The sequence below is a fragment of the Pelophylax lessonae genome, assembly GCF_965119305.1.
Source record: "Pelophylax lessonae genome assembly, chromosome: 6".
Taxonomy (NCBI): domain Eukaryota; kingdom Metazoa; phylum Chordata; class Amphibia; order Anura; family Ranidae; genus Pelophylax; species Pelophylax lessonae.
This window is the reverse complement of record NC_138773.1, coordinates 71,858,482-71,880,710: the sequence shown is the minus strand read 5'-3', so window position 1 is coordinate 71,880,710 and position 22,229 is coordinate 71,858,482. Positions and strand designations below refer to the sequence as shown.

General features: G+C 42.8%; 2 protein-coding genes across 2 annotated transcripts in view; one reads left to right on the top strand and one right to left on the bottom strand.

Annotated features, from left to right (window-relative positions):
• VASN (vasorin) overlaps nt 1–3,577 on the bottom strand; it is a 39,542-nt gene extending 35,965 nt beyond the window's left edge. The window contains exon 1 of the mRNA XM_082262131.1: nt 3,253–3,577. The gene's annotated coding sequence lies outside the window, so the exon portion shown is untranslated. The remainder of the gene's footprint in view (nt 1–3,252) is intronic.
• Nucleotides 1–22,229, top strand: part of LOC309559020 (coronin-7-like) — a 344,039-nt gene that overhangs the window by 223,126 nt on the left and 98,684 nt on the right. The window lies entirely within an intron of this gene.

Here is a 22,229-nt window from a genome sequence, read left to right as displayed (position 1 = left end):
TGAATTAAGTCAAACATAGATGGATCGAATCTCGGCCGGTTCAGCAGGGATGAGCCGAGATTTGATCCATCTATGGGCAGGTTGGTTGTACCCCAGTCGATCCATCTATTGACTTGGGTGCAACCAGCCTGTCAGATTTTTTACATGTGAGTACTGCCGGCTGCTAGCAGTAATCATTGTATTCTGCCAGCCAAGAAGGCTCCCTGCCGGCAGGACACAATACTGCAGTGGAAGTGATTCCCCCATCAACACGTACTGTGTTGAAGAAGGAATCGAGAAATTTTCTTCTGTGGTGGAAGGAAAGAAAATCAAATCATCTATGGCTTGCCTAATGGGACATACACACTATAAGATTTTCTGAAGACTTTTTCCTTCAGATTTACCTTTTCTATGTAGTGCAAGGGCCTGCCAGATTGCATACAAATTGAAAGTGTTTAGGTTTGACCTCATATTATATGGTTTTGGTAAGTCTGAAGGAAAAAGTCTTCAGAAAATCTTATAGTGTGTATGGCCCATAACTCTTGACTGGCTAAGATTTCTTTTTAAAGCAGGACAACCCTGGGAGCAAGGAATCAGAAACAATGTCATTTTTTGGAGGATGTTGGCGGGTTGAATTGCTCATTATCTTCTTTCTTTTAGGGAAGTAGAGGGTAGACTCTGCTGTGGAACTACAAGTCCCATCATGCCTCTGGGAGTCATGCTTGTAAATGTCAGAATCTTGCAATGCCTCGTGAGACCTGTAGTTCCCCAAGAGCTAGAGGGCTGATGTCCCCCCCCTTCCTGGAAGGGACGCCAGCTGTGACTCAAATGCTAATCATCTTCTGTCTCTAAGGACTCCCGCTGTGACAGCCCAAATACCTTTAACGATTCCTTGCAAGTCTCACTTTTTCCTTCATAGGTTTTTTATTTGCTTTATGCAGAATGCAGCATCAGGAGTGAGACTTCAAGATAGTGGAGAAGAGCTAGTAAACTATAGCTGGGTTCGAACGTAATCATCTGCCAAAAACCAAAGTATAGGTGTTGTGTTGGCTGACCCTTTAACTATGATCTGACGGGTATTAAGGTGACAGTGACTAGTGAACTGTCCTTGCATAGCATTATGGGATGCATACATCATTAGAGCCTTTCATTATTTGTTTATTTACCACCATATTGTAAAGTCTGCATCCTACACATTGAGTAGTGTACTGTCCTGAAGCTGTAAGTATTGGTGGAGACTGAGACATACACATTACAATTTCCCCCATATCACTGTACTGGTGTCCTGTGGAACATTCCTTACCGGCCACTTTGTAGGTGTCAGCACTTTGTATATAAACTACAACAGAACTTGTACTACCAGTGCTGTGGACATGAGGATCTCCTAATATAAAGCGTGTTAGGTTAACCTTGGGTGACTTGGTTCCTGTAAAGTTTCTCTACAACTCTGTTCACGCCTAAGCAATAGATAGAAATATTAAATCATTTCCAGGGCCACTTTGCTGATCTAGAGTATTCATGCTTTTCCTGTTGCCAGGGTACTATAGATCCCACTTACAATATGTTTATTCCATTGGTATATAATTACATTTTAACACTGATTTCTAATAGATTTAAGCTTGAGTACTATATATTTAATTAAAATATGTTTATTAAACTTGTGTGTACATATACCTTTTCTTTTTTTTTTATGCCTGCTCTTTAATCTTTATTAAATTACTAAATATCGGACTACAATATATTTAATTTGGCATATTCAGTTTTAATCAGTGAAGCTTATTCTTTAATAGATATAAAGTACTATAGATAGTATTATACTATGTTATGGTAATTAGTATACACGTTTATTTATATTCGATATAAAGTACTATAGATACTATTATACTATGTTATGGTAATTGGTATACACGTTTATTTATATTCGATATAAAGTACTATAGATACTATTATACTATGTTATGGTAATTGGTATACAAGTTTTTTTTATAATAGATATAAAATACTATAGATACACTATGTTATGTTAATTAGTATACAAGTTTATTTATATTAGATATAAAGTACTATAGATACTATTATACTATGTTATTTTAATTAGTATACAAGTTATAATAGATATAAACCTAAATTATTATATATGTTGTTATACTATATTTTGTTAATTGGTTTACATGTTTTTTTATAATAGATCTAAAGTACTCTAGATTGTATTATATATTTTTGTAAATGGTATATAGGTATATATTCACATTGTAAAGCGCTGCGCAAACTGTTGGCGCTATATAAATCCTGTATAATAATAATAATATATTTATTATACTTTTTAAGACTGCTCTTTAATAGATCTATAACAATATCTACACTTCTATAGGTTTATATTATAAGCCTATAGAAGTGTAGATATTGTTATACTTTGTAGATCATGTGGGTGTATATGAATATTTTTTACTCTATACATATAGATAAAAACTTAAAGCACTATAGAACTCCTACTTTGTTTATTAAGTGGGTTCATATGTATGTTTTTCTATTTTTTTTCAACCCTACACATATATATAAACTTAAAGAACTCTAGATCTTAGTAGAGAATAATAATAGTAATTGATCAAAGGGTTTTATGAAATGATTATAGGATCAGATAGTTTTATTTATCAGAGACATTTCCAGGAACAGTCAGCCTTGTTCAATGATCAGTTTTTATTCTAACGTGCAAAAAGCAACCAATTAGAATACACCTTGGAAGTCTGACTTCAGCAGACTGAATGCTGATTGGTTGCTATAGGTAACTGCAGGATTCTCTTTAAGAACAAAGTTTTTTTTTTTTTTTTTTTTTTTTAAATGAACAAAGCTGAAGATGTTCGAAGAACATGAAAGTCTAAGTTGTATTTGCTTGCACTTTTTGTTAGGATCAGTGTCTTCCCATCCCCATCTTTCCCTGGGTTAGTTAGGAGTATCTGTGTATACAATGTTGCATCTTCTAAAACAATTGATGACTCCTGGTCTAATGGAGAATGCGGTGGTCTGTGGACCACCAAGGATGTTCTGTGTTTGATTTGCTGAGTTTAACTAACTTGGCATCAAAGTGTCATTAGAGTGTCATTTTGGCATCTAGACATCTGTAGCATTACCGAGCGTTCACTGGTGATTCAAAAGATATTAAATCATTTGGAAGAAAAAATATTCAGTTGGTGCAAGCCCAGGCTGAGCAGATGCCAAGGATGCCAATTGTCATATAAGACGGGTAAAGGATAAGGTAGAAGAAGGCATACTTACAGTTCCGTCTGGATCTGTGTGAGATTCTTAGTAGCCAAATGACATCCAGATGAGTGAAGTCTTGGGATTTGCAGAGGTGAACGTTCCTCCTCCGCACTTCACACCTCCTCTCTGTCGTGTAGAACTTTTCTGAGCAGCTTTTGTCCTCTCAGACTGTTCTGAGATCTTTTTATCAAACTTTTCTTTCTGTCTTAACTTTTTTTTTTTCCTCCTCCAGCCCCTCCTTGCCGTGTCCTGCTCTTTGCTAGTCTCTTTCCCTGGCTCAGCTTTTCTGGCTGGGGAAGTGATAGTTTAGCTATTCCTATGCTCTGTGCCTGGGGCAGTGAAGGCGTCACCAGTACAGAGGCAGGACTAAGCTTCCCTCCAGTCTTTCCTAGCCAGCTATTGGCCTGATCTAACCCCCCTGTGCCCTACACCTCTCCTCCCACCTACACCTTTTTCGGTGACCCTGTACCTTCAGCTGGTCCAGAGATGCTGCAACTGCAAATCTTCCATCTGTAACCTTTTTCCTAACTCATAGTTTGCACAGAGGGACCTGCACGCGCCAGACTGCAGGGAGAGATAGGAATATTGATTATTCCTATCTGCTAAAACTATCACACCGTGAACTTTTAACTCAAACTGCCTACAAAGATTAGTCATCTGGGTTGTTCATCCAGCAATCCTTGTAATGTAAAGCCTAGTACACACGATGAGAAAATCGAACAAAATATACCGCTTTCAAAGCGATCGTATGATAATCTGATATTTAGTACACAGCTTTCGAGAGCCGGTCGCGACAGTTCATGCAACATTATCTGAAGGGACAAACACACTAATTTTTGTCGTATGATACCAGAACGTACGATATTCATGTAATCCGTATAGTATTTGTCCAAAAAAAATGGAAGACCAAGACCACACATGCTCAGAAATGACAGAAGGCATTACAATACAATGCAACACATTATATCACTTCCGAAGTTGTATTCTGTCGTACAAGAATTTTCTAGCCTCAAGAGATTGTGAAGGCAGAAGATTTTTTTACCTTAATGCGTTCTATGCATTAAGATAAAAAAAACCTTCTGTGTGCAGCAGCCCCCCTAATACTTACCTGAGCCCCCAGTCTATCCAGCAATGTTGCAGGAGTGTCTCAGCTGCCCAAATCTCCCCTTCTCATTGGCTGGGACAGCACACGGCGTGATTGCCTCCCGCTGCTGTTAATCAAAGTCAGTCAGCCAATCAGGAGACCGAGCGGGAGGGGCGGGGTCACAGCTTTGTGTCTGAATGGACACAAGGAGCTGTGACTCAGCTCGGGTACCGTGTGGGGGCACTCAACAGGAGGGAGGGGCCAGGAGCACAGAAGAGGAGGATCTGGGCTGCTCTATGCAAAACCAACTGTATAGAGCAGGTAAGTATAACATGTTTGTTATTAAAAAAAAAAAGTAAACTCTTCATCTTCAATACTAGCATGCAAAAAAAAAGGACGATCGTTTCTCCGATTTTCTCATTATGTGTACGAGGCTTAAGGCTCGATCGTTTATTTTCAGTCAGCGGGCTGATCAAAAAGAAAGAACTGAACGGATTCCCACATCCACACAAGTAAGGTGGATGGAGCAATCCTCCCCGCTGTGCCATTGTATTCCTCCGCTGTCAGAATACACTGATCAGTTTTCCAACAGTCCTGTTTGATAGAAGTCTATCATTAAATTGGCTTCTGTCAAGCAGGAACGGACACACATGGATCACAATTTGTCCAGTCCCTGTTGAACCGGATACGTTTCGATCCATCTATAGCCAGTTTAGGATTGTTCTACAAACATGTGAGTTCACATTGGGCAAAGGTGCATTTTTGTGACTGTGAAAGGGGCAGGACTGTGGCGCTGGCCTGTGACAAATGAAACCTCAAACTTCACCTCTTCCGTTTACTGATCCTGCCAATTCATCCGTATGCATCAGAAACGCAGACTTTGATCAAACCTGAAATGAGTATGTTCAAGGTCTTCCAAATGCCTGCCCCCGATTTTGGGTGTCTGTCTTTGTGATCGTCATTGGAAGAAGAGAATTTGGACAAGTTGAGACCATCAACCTTCAGTCAAACAGCAAATCCAAAAATGCAGACTACTACAGTTTGGCCACATTTGCAGAATGAACTTCTCTGGTGAGAGCGACCCATCCGCTGGATGGTTCAACTACTATCATCAAAGAAATAGTGTCTCAAACACATCGAGGAAGACCTAAGGAACCTGCGACTGACCTACGTGGTGATCTACATGGTGAAAAATATCGCCACCAATTGCCAAAGGTGGAAGCGTTTTTGAGGAATCCAGCGGCACCCACAGCATTATAGTCATTGGGAAGATGATCTGCTCTCTGATTACCAGCTAGTGATTAAAGAAGAAGATGTGAACCAGATCCATTTTGGGCAATTAAATTTCTCTCACAAACCTATATAAACTTTCCCCATTTGGTTTATAAACTACCTGATCAAAAGAATGTCTCCCTACTCCTCACTGATCAATGTGTGATTCATTCAATCAGATTATGAGATTACAGGTGGAAACAGATTGATCATTTTTGATCATACAATCATATCTTAACTAGCAATCAAAATCCACTTCTCTATGTGTGGCATATTGATCCGATGGGTTACTGACTATAGATTGATTTTAGCCATCGAAAGAGATTGATTAGACTTGTCCAACTTAGACTAGTGTAAGTATGAATGTGCCATACCAGTGGGATCCCCATGGAAGTTGGAAATCACTGTAGTAGGCGCCGCTACCCCAATAATTTTCACCAGCCTCTGGGTCTTGTGCTGTGCGTCTGCCCTGTTGCATTATGAACACATTGGGTTGCTCACTCAGCAGGGAACCTTTGCATGTGCTCAGTGGATGCACAGCGTACTCTGATTGGATGAGGTGGAGAGGGGGTGACATACCTTGTCCAGTCAGAGATTATTTTGCCTTCTTTGAGAAATTGCAAAGAGTTCTTTGAACATTGCCCATGCCTAATGAGGGACGTCCTGTGTCCAGTTAGCAGCGGAGAACCAGAAGCCAGCGGCAATTCTAACTTCCACAGGTATGCCACAGTTATGGCACAAAGCAAGGTCCATAAGGACATGGATGAGCGGGTTTGGGTTGGAGTAAGTTGGCTGGCCTGCACAGAGTCCTGATCTCAACCCAATAAAACACCTTTGGGATGAATTAGAGCAGAGACTACGAGCCAGGCTTCTCATCAACATCAGTGCCTGACCTCACAAATGCGCTTCTGGAAGAATAGTCAAACATTCCCATAGACACACTCCTAAACCTTGTAGACAGCCTTCCCAGAAGAGTTGAAGCTGTTATAGCTGCAAAGGGTGGGCCAACTCAATATTGAACCCTACGTACCAAGACTGGGGATGCCATTTAAGTTCATGTGCGTATAAAGGCAGGTGTCCCAATACTTTTGGTATGTAGCTCATATATGGAATTTCAGTATTACAGAGTTGGGGAGCTCAGTTGTCAGATGGCCAGAAACAGCAGTGTGTAATTTGGCTCTGTAAACCTTCGGTTCTGGATGCATAGTGACCAAAAAGAGAAGATTGTTATGGCCCCACTCACTGAGGATGAAACCATCGTTTTTTAATTTATGTTGGAAGTGATGACAAATACAGCTCACTATAGACATCAGGGAATGGTCGGAGGTGCATGTGCGATTTGTCTCAATGGCTGCATGTACCGCATCCCTCTGAAATTGGAGCACATTGCTCATCTGAGCAGCCTTGTTTTGTCTATGGAGGAAGGAAGAGGAAGGAGTATGAAGGCAGTCTTGGCATGGCATGTGTTGGAAGGAATAACAGGGATCAGAAAGTGTTTTCTAGCCTGTCTGACCCTTTGTTCAACAAGAGCGATCATTTAGATCTGTCGGCTTCTGTCCCATACATAGTAGATTTTGTTGTGTCATTCATAGGTAGGCTGCATTTAATACACCGATCAGCCATAACATTATGTCCTATGACTGGTGAAGGGAATAGCATTGATTATCTCATTACAATGGCATTTGAAAGTCGGTGGGATAAATTAGGAAGCAAAGAAATCATGCTGTCCCTGAAGTTGATGTGTTGAAATTAGAAAAAAAATGGGCATCACAGTTTCTTTGGATGGGGCTGCTTGGCAGCAGACTGGTAAGGGTGTCTACAGCCAAAAGTGCCTATAATGGACATGTGAGCATCAGAACTGGACCACAGACCAATGCAAGAAGGTGGCCTAGTCTGATGAATCACGTTTTGTGAATGGCCGGGTGTGTGTGCTGGGGAAGAGATGGCACCAGGATGCAGTATGGGAAGAAGGCAAGCTGGCTGTAATGCTTTGATCAATGTTCTGCTGGGAAACCTTGGGTTCTGTCATTCATGCAGATGTTACTGGACATGTACTACCTACCTAAACATGTTTGCTGACCAAGTACATCCCTTCACGGAATTGGTATTCACAATGGAGAAAATGGCAGTGGTTTCTTTCAGCAGGATAATGCGCCCTGCAAAAATGGTTCAAGAGGAACACAGCAATGAGTTCAAGGTGTTTAATTGGCCTCCAAACTCTCCAGATCTCAATTCAATTGAGCATCTGTGGGATGTGCTGGAAAAACAAGTCCGCTCCATAGGGGCCCCACCTCACAACTTACAGGACTTAAAGGATCTGCTAGTGACAGCTTGGTACCGGAAACCACAGCTTAACTTCGCAGGTCTAATGGTGTCCATGCCTTCATGGGTCAGGGCTGTTTTGGTTGCAAAAGGGGACTTACTCAATATTAGGTAGGTGGTCATAAGTTTATGGCTGATTGATGTATCTATGTCCTTGTGTTTGAAAGCAGACCTTGCAGCAGGGGCGTACCTCAAGGGGTCCCAATTGCGACCTGGTCCCCCTGTACACCTGGATTGAAAGGGTGGCGGCATATAGAAGAACCAATCCCCTCCGTGTTCCTCCTACAGCCGCAGAAAGCCTGAGGAACATGAAGGGGATTGGTTCTTCTATGAGCTGCCCCCTTTGCCTCTCTTTTCCAGGTCCTTCTGTCCCTTTGCCCCTTTGTGCTCTCCCGGCCCCCATTTATGCCCTCCCAGTGCTGCCGGTACCCCACCCCCCCTCTCCTGCCAGATACTGTGGGTGATGCTGTCAGGATAGACAGTGGGGAAGGGGTAAATATGTAATTTACCAACCCCTTCCTTTTCTGAATAGGCCGAGACAGTGAACTATTCTGATCACTGACTCTGTCCATTTATAACTGAATCATCGTAAATTGTGTTTACAAAGCTTCAGTTTGTGAATAAATGGGAGGCACTGTATAGAGCTATTCCTGTATGTTAATTACGTGCAGCTAAGGCTGCAGATATGGAGATTGAGGGCTGTGTCCTCAATCTCCTTTCTCTGTCTCAAAGGTGACACATCAGAGGTCTGATTAGACTCCTAATATTTCACCAAAGAACCCAACAGGGTTACTAAAACAATTGTAAAAAAATAATAAAAAATCAAACAAAGTAAAAAAAAAAAAAGATAACAACTAATGGTAAAAAATAATTAAACTAAAATAAAAAAAAATACTGACACCAGTGGCGGAACTAGCAGGGTCCCAGAGGTCGAACTTGTGATCGGGCCCTGGCGTTCCGCCACTGTTGGGGGCAGAACATGTGAAAGGGTCCAACAGTGGGAGTGAAGGGCCCCTGGGCCTGGAGGGAAAGGCCCCTTTATGGTTTCTTGCACTGGGGCCCTAAAGGTTTTAGTTATGCCTCTGCCTTGCAGTACAATGCAAGGTCCACATATACTGCAACCCCCCCTTTTAAAAAAAAAACATTTGATGTAACTAGAAGCAAAACGTACCTAAAAAAAAAAGTTTTATTCATGCTTACCCTAACCTCCTCGTCCATTCTGCTGCGAGTGATGTCCCCTTCTTTCCAGGAAGATTTCTGAGAGATGCAGAACAGATGAAATCTGGCAGGAAGATACTCCGGTCCATTACTCTACATCACGGGACCTTAGTGGGGAGCTTTTATTGCCCTTGTGGCCTATTTCACCATAAGATGACTGGACTTCATTGGTGAATCCCTTGTGTTGTATTTCTGAGGTCTCATCTAATGCAGTCATTGCATGATGACTTTCCATGATGGACATATTTTAATTTTAGGAGAATGCAGCAGGAGGGGTGAGCCTATGAGGTGTGGGGGGGGGGGGGGGGCAGGAAATGTTCCTACTGAAGTCCCTATGAATTTGTGTGTTTTGAACTATTGGCATAGAGCAAACACAGAAATATCAGTTTTAGACTAACCCCTTAGAGCTGAACTCCAGGTATGATCTGCATTGCATACTTATATTGCTCCAGATTGGACCAATATAAGTATGTATCGCTCATACCTGGGGGGCCACTGGGGAAGCTGGCAATTACTGTAGGATTCAGAATTTCTACAATGATAGCCCGTGATCTTCTGGATCCTATGTGAGTGGCTTTCCCTCTGCACACTAACCACAGGTTGTCACTTGCTCGCCTCTACGGACATTCACAGAGCATCTTTTTTTTTTTTCAATGAATACAAGGTGTCCCCTGATTGAATCAGGTGGAGAGGAGGGGCAGTGACACCATGATATTCACCTCTTCTAATGAGAGTACATTTTGCAATAATTGAAAAAAATATAAGATGTTCTGTGAATGGTGGTAATGCTGAGCGAGTGAGCGACTGCCTGTGGTCTGTGTGTAGAGGGGAAACCCTTCGCACAGAGCCCAAACAAGACTCGGAGGATCATGATTCTCACTGTACATATTGCGACTACTAAAGTACAGGGATTGTCAGCTTCCCCAGCGGCCTACAAACTTACATTACTCCAAGCTGAACCAATCTAAATATGCAAAACCGATCATACCCGGAGTTCAGCTTTAATTTAACCATTTGCAGGCTAGTCTTATACTTAGTATTTATATTTACACCAGCTATAAGATAGTTGGTGATTCAAATCTGAAACAAATGAATCTGACATGTATGGGACTCCACTGTGTTTTGAGGCTGAATGATATCAATGGCCTAAAATAATGGGTCTTCAATAAATGGTAAGCTGTCATAAATTAGTACAATATCTTGCAAAAAAAAATATTGAGCTCCAAAAGGTACCACTGTAACGTTTGCTTCCAGTTCGTGCAACATTGCATTTGTCACATATCAGTAAAAAATAAAAAGGGACATTTTAGGGTCAGCAGAAAAGGCTTTCCTGCACGCTGGAAAATCTTCAACTTGCATTGTGTTTCGCACCGTGCCCCATATAAAATGCTACCAATAGTATTTACATTATCTACATTTAGAAAAAGAGACTTTCTCTTTCGTTCAACGATGGATACAGCGCTCCATAGATCATAACTACTGGGTTATATTGCCTCCTCCAGGAGGAGGACTAGGCAGAACAAAAAACACCTGGCTATGCCCATGGGCCGTTCTCAGCTGGTGTATAACCTCCTTTTTGCTCTAGGTAGTCAGTTTTAATCTGTCTAGTCAGGAGTAAGGACCTAGGCTCCCGACTGGGATCGTTGGTCCTAGCTGACAGCTCCTCTACTTCGGTGGCGAGGATTCTGTCTGCAGCGTTACCTGCACCATGGAAGGGTGAGTGCAGTCCCCCTTCTCCCCTTTTGGCATTTTTTGGGGTGGATGCGGGTAACCTCCAGAGATGGTCGGACCTGCCTGCAGGTTCCCTCCTCCCATCCTTAAATCCCTCAGTGAGCTGGGCCTGCCCCACTCCCTTTTCCCCCTGTCTGGACCGGGATTCTCATGGGGGTCCCAGAGCTGAGGATGCAACGGAGACCCCTGGGGTGTTCCCCACTATCCCCACTCTTTAAGGGTACTGTTATAGTGTAAGTCCTGCCCTGGTAGTCTGGAGGGGTCCCAGTGTAGGAGACCCCTAGATGCATGCCCTATGGTTTGCAATGTGAGTATAGTGCAGGGGGGGGGTCCCAGTGCAGAGACCAGTGCGTGTGTCCTACCTTCAGGGGGGGGGTCCCCTTGCAGAGGGTGCAGCCTTGCAGAGGGCGCAGGTAAGATCCTGGCAGCATGCTTCAGCATTTGTAGCTGATGGCCAATTTTTCTTAGTCTGGCTGGTCTCCAGCTGGCGTCCATGTTTGTGTAGCCCGATGATGTAATGGGGGCCACTTACCCTTAGTCCGGGAGAGGCTGGAGATGACAGAAGCCTCGTGGGAATGCTGAAGCTCCTCCTCAGTTTCCTCTTCCTGTGCCCGGGACATATGAACAGGGATGGCATCCATGGTGATGCTGGGTCCGAATTCTCGGCGCTCCTCCGATCGGTAGGAGGAGTCCTTGGGGCTCGCTGTTATCTCTCTCTCTGCTGATAGGTACCCTGAGCCTTGGGAAAATTGGATTTTTGTACTTACCGTAAAATCCATTTCTCATCGACGTACACAGCACCCACCCTTCTGGGGAGTTCTGATACTTCTAATACTGCTTGCTATGAAACTGATTACCTAGAGCAGAGAGGAGGGGTTATATACCAGCTGAGGACGGCCCATGGGTGTAGCCATGTGTTTATTTTTTTCTGCCTAGTCCTACTCCCAGAGGAGGCAATATAACCCAGTAGTTGTGATTTATGGAGCTCTGTGTCCGTTGATAAACTTCGACAAATTGATTTTACGGTAAGTACAAAAATCCCATTATTTTTGACTAGGTAAAAAGGTCAGGCTTGCCAAGACTGATGTTTCACTTTTAGGTGGATGCTGATTGGCTACATTACTGGCCTTTAATGTTCTCTGGGGACTCCTCTTGGGTTCCCAGTTCCACCATCCATTGATGACATGTACTTGCTTTCCCTGCTAAAGCGAAACAAAACTCTCTCAATCAACATTAAAGTGGTTCTTCAGTCGTTTTTCGAAAAATTAAAAGTCAACAGCTACAAAACTTGTAGACACTCACCTGTTCCAGGATCCAGAGCTGTCATCACCTGGCTGGTTTCCTCACCGGGCTTCATTCCGGCATACTGGCATACTAACTGTGGGCAGCTGGCTGTGACTGCTTCTCACTGCTCATGCACTATTTGAATGGTCCAACAGCTTTCTGGGACCTGTGACGTGTCCCAGAAGGCTGCAGGGGTAGAAGAGGGGTGCCGAACATCCGCTTGGATTCCAACCAGAAGTGGGAGCAGCTACCTTTCAAAACAGTGAACCTTGCAGGTGAGGGGGGGGGGGGGTGGAGTAGGAAGAGTGGAACTTCCTCTTCTGGGTGAAGTTCCACTTACCCACTTGCCGTCTGCTCACTAGAGCTCTACTGCGGCAAAGTGGTTAGTTATCGTCTGGCGACGTAGACCTACGTCGCCAGACTCCTCCCCTTGTGGGCGGCGCTCGCGCACCGCCGGAGGCTTGCTCCCGCTGTATTCAGTCACAGCGGGAGTCGGGCCAGGGGAGGAGCAGCGGCGATCGTCTGGGAATCGAGTGTGGAGATCCGCCTGCTTGTGTAAACACAAGCGGGCGGATCTCCTAAGTGACAGGCAGGGTCAGATTGCAGGGTTCAGCATAGCTGAACCTGCGATCTGTCCTTGTGTCACTCAGTCACCTCCCCCCACACACGTTAGTAAGCACCAGGCATACATTAACCCCTACCTCTCCAATAAAATTAACCCCTTCCTTGCCAGTGTCATTTTTACAGTAACAGTGCATATTTATAGCACTGATTACTGTAGTAATGTCACTGGTACCCCCAAAAGTGTCAAAAATGTCAGTCAAGGGTCCGATCTGTCCGCCGCAATGTCGCAGTCCCGCAAAAAAAAATCGCAGATCGCCGCCATTACTCGTTAAAAAAAAAAACACCAAAAATGACAGAAATCTTTCCCTTAGTAAACGCAATAACTTTTGCGCAAACCAATCAAAATTCGCTTATTGTGATTTTTTTTACCAAACATGGGTAGCAGAAAACAAATTGGCCATAAATTTTAAAAAATTTAGATTTTTAAATTTTTGGGGGGGGAATTTCATATAAAAAAATGTTTGGGTATGGCGTGGCACGACCGCGCAATTGCCAGTTAAAGTTGCACAGTGCCGAATTGCAAAAAGTGGCCCAGACGTAAGACCGCAAAATCCTCCGGTGGTAAAGTGGTTAAACTATTATAATCCTTATGCTGCTAGCGTTAGTTGATAGGAAGGTATACTCTATTTTCATTTTTTAACCCCTTTTTTTTGTTACATTTCTTCAATTGCTTCCTGGTCTCTGGCCTAGGCCAAAATTATGTCCTACATCCCAGGAGTCTTCATTGCATTCTTCTTTTTTTGTCTGGAAGGGGGGCTTTCTCAGCTAAGCAAACCCTCCTTCCTGCATGCCTGAGCTAAGGGCAAATGGGTTACAGGAAGTAAATGCTACATGAATCATTTGCCCTTACTCAAGAGGGTCGCAGCTTGAAATGCTAGGTGGTGTGTTTGAAAGTGACTTCTAAACAAAATAAAGCATGAAGACATGGATGGATGGATGGGTGAGTTTGCTTTGAATATAAAAAATGAATTAACCACTTAAGCTCCACAAGATTTTACCTCCTTTGTGACCAGATCATTTTTTGCTATTCAGAACTGCAGTGGTAATTGCATGGTCATGCAACACTGTACCCAAACAAAATCTACAATTTTTTTTTTCCACACAAATAGAGCTTTCTTTTGGGGGTATTTGATCACCACTGGGTTTTTTATTTTTCTGTGATATAAACAAAAAAAAGACAAAAAATCTTGGGGGGGAAAAAAAAGATTTTTAAATTTCTGCTATAATTTTTTTTTTTTTAATTCGTCTTTATTTAAATTTATCCATAAAAACAGTATTTTTATACAAAAGCAGTATAAATACATTCCTTAAATACATACTTTGAACTGCCCTCTTCTACCCACCCCCCTCCCCATATCCCATTAAGCCCCGGTTCACACTGGGGCGACCTGTGAGGCAACCTGGTCGCCTCACAGGTCGCCTCCCATAGGGAAGCTACGGACCCGTTCTAATAGGAGCGACACAAGTCGCTCCGACCTAGAAAAAGGGTCCGGAGCTTCTTTGGGGCGACCAGGAGGCGACCGCCATAGACTTCAATGTTATGAAGTCTGTGGCGGCCGCTCCGAGGTCGCAGGGCGCTGCTCGCACCGCGATCTTGGAGGTCGCCCCTGAAAGTAGCGTCGCGCCAGTGTGAACCGGCGCTTAGGAGTAGTATATTACCAAAACAGACTTTCTAAATATTCACAACTCAACTACCAGTCCTGGAGTTTCAAACCATGCTTTCCATATCTTTTCAAATCTACTTTTACCTATACTATGCTTATACCTATACCTATACCTATAAAAAATATCTATCTTTTTCTTTTTTAAAAACTACTTTATTTATACATTTTGGCCAAAAAGTATTTGGTATAATAAAACTTAGTGTATATTGATTGGTTTGTGTGAAAGTTATAGCATCTACAAACTATGGTATATATATATATACTGGAATTTGTATTTATTTTTATATTACTAATGGTGCTGATCAGCGACTTGTAATGGGATTGCAATAGTGCGGTGGACAATCTTACACTAACTGACGCTGGGTGGGAACTGACTGACTGCCACTGACATCACCATTGACACTAATACAGTGATCAGCTAATACTATACACTGTCACTGTACGAATGACACTGGCTGGGAAGGAGTTAACATCTAGGGAGATCAAGAGGTTAAATGTGTGCCTCTCAAAGTGTGATGTGTGTATTATTGCTGCTTTTACATACACACCTCTTTGTTTCTTAAACAGAGAGATCGTTACGCCCATACAGAGCCCTATGTTGATTGTCAACACAGGGCTCTGGGCTGTGATTGGACACAGCTGATCAGCAGGTCCTGACCATGAATAATTTTCTGGGAGTTGTTGACAGATGCTCACTGTTTACAACCACAGCAGGGGCGCGCCCTCAAAACGAGAGCAGGCAGCTACATACGAGTAGGTCGCTTTGCCTGTACGGGCCGTCTGTCTGCCGTACATTGTGGGTGGGCGGGTTGGGAAATGGTTAAAAAATAAAGTTTTCATGTTTTTGATACTCAGATACAATTTAGTTCCACTTCAAGCTATTTTATGTTGTAGAGGAGTAATGGGTGATAGTGCTGGAAAATGTGTGGGGAGATATTTTTCAGTTTATCAGCACCTACCCTTAGATGCGTTATTGGTATTAGTGAATGTATCCGTGTTGTAAATACCTGTCGGCCTTGTTCTTAGCACAGTATGATAATACCCTGCTTCTGCTTCTCCTGCCTATGTCCCAGCTGTGATTTCCTGGGCCTGCTGGTTAATCAGTGTTAGGAGATGCCTTTGTACTAGTTGGATAATTCCTCTTCAACTGCCTGCTGGAAATCAGTGCAGGAAAAACAGAAGCAAACCCTCAACACACTGTGTGAAGAACAACTCGAGGTCATACAACTGTCTGGGCGCGTTGTTTTTGCTGCTGTACATAATCAGCTGAAGAAGACTTTGAAATGAGCTGGATTGCTTTTTAACACTATAAATGACAATCCTTTAGGATAGTACTAAAAAAAAAAAAAAAAAAAAAAAAGGTTCACTTTGAAATTGTAGTTCACTACAAGGTGTGAAACTTCCACCCATCTGTGACCAGCTTGTGGCCAAAAAGGGCCTCTTTGACAAAGTTTGAATATTTAAAGTGTTAATAAAGGTACGATTTTACATCGTCTCTCCGCTCACTGAAGACCGAGAACTTAGGCTACGTTTGCATGTGGGCGCAGCGGATCACTGCAATGTGATTCTGCCCGCGATCCGGAAATCATTGCAAATCGCGGGACATCTGTGCGATGCCCCGTGATTTGCAATGGCACCCCTAACGCTGTGCGATGTTGCCGCTATATCCGCCTGCCGAATCGCGGGACGCATGACGCCCAAAAAAGGTACAAGAGCTTCTTTTGTGCGTCATGCGTCCTGCGATTCTGTTTGCGCGATGTTACAGTGATTCGGCAGGTGGAATTCGCGGCAACATCGCACAGCGTTTGGGGTGCCATTGCAAATTACGGGCATCGCACAGGCGTCCCGCGATTTGCAATGATTTCCAGATCGCGGGCAGAATCGCGGTGATTCTGCCTGTGATCCGCTACGCCCACATGTGAACGTAGCTTAAGGATTAGCGGTCTTTGATCGCTCAATTTATGGTGTGAATTAAATTTGAGGCACTGTATACTAAAGTGCTGAAAGGTGATCGTGAAAAAAATATATAATAAATTTGCAATTAATAAACTGTCATATATCACTCTAAACAATAAACAGATTATAGAAGTTCATATGATGTCCAGATCAACAGTAACACCACCAAAAAGTGTCAAGTGCTCAGATATCTTCTTTTATGAGGGGCTTGTGCTTGGTAATCCTCCACCCATTGAAAAAAGGGGGCCACTCACCAGAAGACTACGGGCCTCTAGGACCCAACTTGTTTTCCTGTTATTCCAATAAAGATGTATCCTTTAGAGTGCTGTAAATCACTGGATTGCCCCCTGGGCTAGCAATAGAAAATATTGATGCTTGTTCCACAGTGATGAGTAAGGATGACAAAAAACGTCCCCCATAAAAAGATATGATTGCGCAATCTAATTTTATTAATCAGTAAAAATTAAAATCTAGTACATTGTACTCATATAAAAAGTGCCATAAGCGGTACCCACTGTACACAGCTGAAAGGATCTGGAACGCCGCTCAAAAATTGAGCGTTCCAACAACAGCAGAAGTGACGAAACCAGAAATATCGGCACTAGATCGACCTCAATGCATTTCGCGTCTAGCGTCATCAGTCATTTTTGGTGTAGAGATAGCAGGGGGACAGATGCAGCATCAGACCAATGTTGCATCCACCTATGTGAGTATGATTGATTGGTTTTATTTTTTCTAAATCCTCATCTTTTCTTTTAACACTATCGGCAGTTTTGTCTTTCCGTCCTCTATCCCCGTTTACACCATTTTGTGATAGGCAATGACAACATCATATTACGTTTTGGGAGCTTTTTCATCTCTGGTTCAAATCTGGGCAGACTGCAATAGACATGACAAAATTTTGATTTGTATGCTTGTGTCTGGCATAGACAAATTGACACTCCAGTACTGTATTTCTCTATCATATAGTGAAAGGCACATGAATTCAGAAGCAATGATTATACTGTGTCATCTACAGGAGGCTGGGACACTAGCAAAAAAAAATTGTAAGCCAGCCCTAATTTTTTACCCTCCTCGACCCAGCACGCATTATTTTCTCTTTTGTTATGCCTCGTTTCCACTGAGCGGAACGGTTCGGGTCGGTACAGTTTGGAAGGGTTAGAATGGTCCGGTCTATTCAGGTGAGCGTTTCCACTGCAAGTCGGGCCACCAGGGACCATGCGGGGTTTACACCAAATGAGGTGTTTGTTTTGCTCTTTCATTTGACGTGAGCACTGAAGTTTTCCTGTCCGCCAATCAGTGGAATCTATTGTGTTACGCCAGTAGCTCCGCCCTAACCGTACCGTACCATTTCCTATGGCCCTACATCTGAAGCAGGACCAGGAATGGTGCGGTTTGGTTCGGTTGTATGGGCCACTTTCATAATGGAAACACTCAAATTAGCGTACCGTACCGAACCGACCCGAACCGATCCGCTCAGTGGAAACGAGGCATTAGTGTCCTAAAAGGTTGGATGACCTTTCTTCAGCTCTGTTGAAAAATGATTTTGTTTTTTTACTAGTCTTCTATCCTTGTGCTGTGTCTTCTATTGGGATATTATGATATGTGACCGAATGTCTCACAACCACCCTTTTCTTGTTGTAAGATTGGTGTCTTGATCAGACAGTCTCTTGCCATCTAACAGATGCTCCTGTCCCTTAATTCCCAGGGTTAGGAATGGTAGGTTTGAGCACTATTGACCATTCTGGTTTTCTAGGGGCTTGTTTTCCTGAGGCTTTTGCCAATGATTTTTCTCTTCTGTTGACCACGTCTCGTTGTTTGGTCTAATTTCCTCCTTTTCGGGTAATGTGTTCTTCTACCTATTTTTGGTCAATTGTTGGTTGGCTCTCAGGTCTCTCACTGGTGTGGGTCCATCGTTCCTTCAGATAGAAGCTTCCCCTTGGTGGTGATTTTCTGTCCTGGTCTGGGGTAGCAAGTTGATCCTCTGTGCACTTGCCTTGGTCAAGGCAGTTTCTCTTGTATTGCAATGGCTTCATTTCATCTAGCCTTGAATTGGGCATTGGTCCTTCAGATATCTCTAATGTGGATGGTTTTCCAAATTTGTTTGGGCTGTCTTTGGCTGTTGACCAGCCGTCAGCTGTTTCTGAACATCCTGACTGTTTCTGAATTCCTGTGTTCTTCAAAAGGATGAAGGAGAAAATTAGGATTTTTGTACTTACATAGTTACATAGTAGGTGAGGTTGAATAAAGACAATAGTCCATCCAGTTCAACCTGTGTAGGTGTGTGTGGCTGTAATCATCTAACATAGCCCTTAATGTCCTGATCCTTGAGATGTAAGTCTAAGAGTCTTTTGAAAGCCACCATACTACCCGCAGAAACCACCTCTTGTGGTAGACAATTCCACAATCTTGTAGCCCTAACAGTAAAGAACCCTCCTCGTTGCCTGAGGTTAAAACGCCTATCCTCTAATCGCATTGTATGTCCTCTAGTCCTCATGCAATTCCTTCGAATGAACAGCTTTTTTTCTAAGCTGAGATCCCCACTTAGCTACTTACTGCAAAAATCTTTTACTTCAAGCCCATTGAGGGACAAAAATCTATTTTTTTTAATTGTTTAACACGTATCTCTGACCTACATGCAACCATTTTTCCTAAGTGATAAGTACTCTGAATAAATATATTTCCCCATACTTCAATGATGTCAGTTCATTTCCAGTGAATTGATTCACTCTCCACATTTGTTCAGCCCACAGAAACCCTATCTCCATTTCGATGAGGAGTATCCTTTTAAATATGTGATAACATCTGTACACACAGATATGCAGACCTCAGGATATCTGTAAGATTAGAAAAGGAAGGTCAATGCACATAGCATCAGATTACTGTAATTTATCAGGTTTTATATTTTTATTTTCACCCAATTTTTTTACTACCATAAGAAAAATTATGCTTGATAATAATTTGTATACGTTCTTTATTAATGCAGCCTCCTAAAACTCACAAACTACTTACTAACAGCTAAAACCAACTGTCAATATTAAAACAATGATGTGGTAGAGCTGCTTACAATAGTGATAATAAAAAAAATACTAATAAACATAGAATATCGTAGAATGTTTTTTTGGCGGATCTGAACGGTCCCCCCATGCATTCCTATGGGGCATCGGATGTCAGCGGAGACATGTCCGCTGACATCCATCCCGATCCGATCCGTCAAATCTGGACGGAGGGAAAATAGCGGATCGGATCGGATGAGAACGGACCGACGGTCCGTTCCCATCCGATTTCCCCCATAGAGATGCACAGGGAACTGACAGCTGTGTCTCCGCACACAGCGCGGAGACAAAGCTGTCATCCTTCTGCTCAGCGGGGGATCGGCGGATCGATCCCCCGCTGAGAAAAGCGGAGTCCGTTTGACGGACATAGTGTGTGAAAGAGCCCTAAAGGTGCAGTAGTGAAATCATTCCGTGTCTGTTCACTATTTAAAATCTGTGCTGCAATCACCAGGTGAAGTGTCTGCTAACCTCCACGGTTTAACCCACAAGGGGTCTCAGGCATTGATAGATGAAATACTCCCACCCGGTCTCTGAGTTACTTTACATTAAAGATGTTACTCCAAATAAGCACATGTAGAGATAAAAGGGAGAATCTCCAATTGTGCAGTACCCACAAATTGATGAAGCAATAAACCAATCCCAGCTTCAACCATTGAACTCACATTTATTAAATTAAAAGGCAGCTTTAACAATAACAAATCCAGGATGATCACAAATGTAGCATCAAACCTGCCCACTGCTTGGTACCTCTACGCGTTACGCCATATCCATCATGGCTTCTACTGGAGGAAAAAATTTAAAATTCAGGACTAGCGTGGGTGTAAGAAGATGTCTGCTTTGTGTTCTGTCACAATAGGAAACCTATTAGAACGCATAGCGGCCATGTTGGAACGCATGGCGCATGTGCAGTAAGTTGTTTTAGTCCGTACGTCACTTCCGGTAGCAGAATCTGATAGGTAGCGGTATTCTGACAAAACACCGCCTTAAACTCCGCAAAACATCTCTAGAATACGCCCCTTTTTAACCAATGACACCACCAAGCTTTTAATTCACTCTCTCGTTATCTCTCGCCTTAACTACTGCAACTCCCTCCTCATTGCATTACCTTTACATAGACTATCTCCCCTTCAGTCCATCAGAAATGCTGCTGTACAACTCATCCACCTTACCAACTGTTCAGTGTCTGCTACCCCTCTCTGCCAATCCCTCCACTGGCTTCCACTAACCCAACAAATAAAATGCAGAGTAGTAACAATAGTTTACAAAGCCATCCACAGATCTGCCCCCAGTTGCATCACTAACCTGATCTCAAAATATCAACCAAGCTGCTCTGTTCGGACCTTCCAAGTCCTCCCTCCTGCTCTCTAGCTTCCTTGTCACCTCCTCTCATGCTCGCTTCCAGGATTTCCCCAGAGCTTCTCCCATCCTTTGGAACTCTCTACCCCAATCTGTCTAACTGTCCCCTAATCTATCCATTTTTAGATGATCCCTGAAAGCCCTTCCCTTTAAGAAGCCTATCTGGCTTCTAACTAATACACTGTTTCATTTTCTCCATCATCTTATCCCCCACAGCTATTACCTTTTGTATTAATTGACCCTCCCTCTTAGATTGTAAGCTCTAATGAGCAGTGCCCTCTGATTCCTCTTGTACCAAGTGTATTGTAACTGTAATGTCTGCCTTCATTTTGTTAAACGCTGCGTAAACTGTTGGTGCTATATAAGTCCTCTATAATAATAATAATGATAATAAAAGGCAGCCATGTTAAGAATATCTAATTGCTCAAAATGCATACCCTTTAGAAGAAAAGTAAATGCATTTAATTTACACTGTCTGTACCGCCAAAGCCGCCCTAATGAAGAGGAATCGTCCACTGACATCTGTTGAGAAACCAACCCTTTTGGGAGTATTGACCTCCTGTGACCCTCGCTGTGACCAGTGGCTCCTTCCATTGACGGCCACATCACTACCTGTTTTTACAGTATGTGTCAATTAAGCCTCCTGTTTTTACAGTATTTTTACAGTGTGTCAATTATGATGTAGTGTTCAGTGTGGGGACATGCACAATGTGCCACCCACTACCTTAAACATCTTAGAGAGCATCTGTACTGTTCAGCAGTGAGTGGACAAAAAATTTGTCACCAGTGTTGTCAGTATACAGGAAACCCCCCTCCATTGCGGGGGTTACGTTCCGGACCCAGCCGCGAAAAGTGAAAATCCGCGAAATAGAAAAACCCTATTAAAATGCATTGTAGGCATGTTTTTTTTACTGTCACTGTACATGTAAAAGCATTTTAAGGTCTTTAAACACACTTTTAAAACAATAGAAACTCATTTAAACACATAAAAGATACTAAGAGACATAGCAAGAGCTATGGAAATCACAAAAATATTTCATTTTTAATGATTTATATAGTAAAATAACATTACAGAAAAAAACGCGAATTACCGGGACCGCAAAAACTGAACCGCGATGGAGCGGGGGATTACTGTACTTCTTGCAGCTGAGTTTTTTTTTTTTACCATTACTGGCTTACCATGTCATCTTCTGCACGGTGTCTATGTGGACGTGGCCATGTTGGTAGGAGTAGAGCTTTGCCTCCTCATGGTAAAGCAGCCCCCCCTGATGATTGGTGGAGTAAGGATCAAGAAGCAGCAGAAGAAGCGAAGAATGCATAGATCCACAGAATAAATGAAGCAGAGGCAGGAAGATGCTTGCCCTGCACATCTTTAGGAGCAGCTTCCTTTCTAGCAAGGGGAAAAATTAGTAGCACAGTAAAATA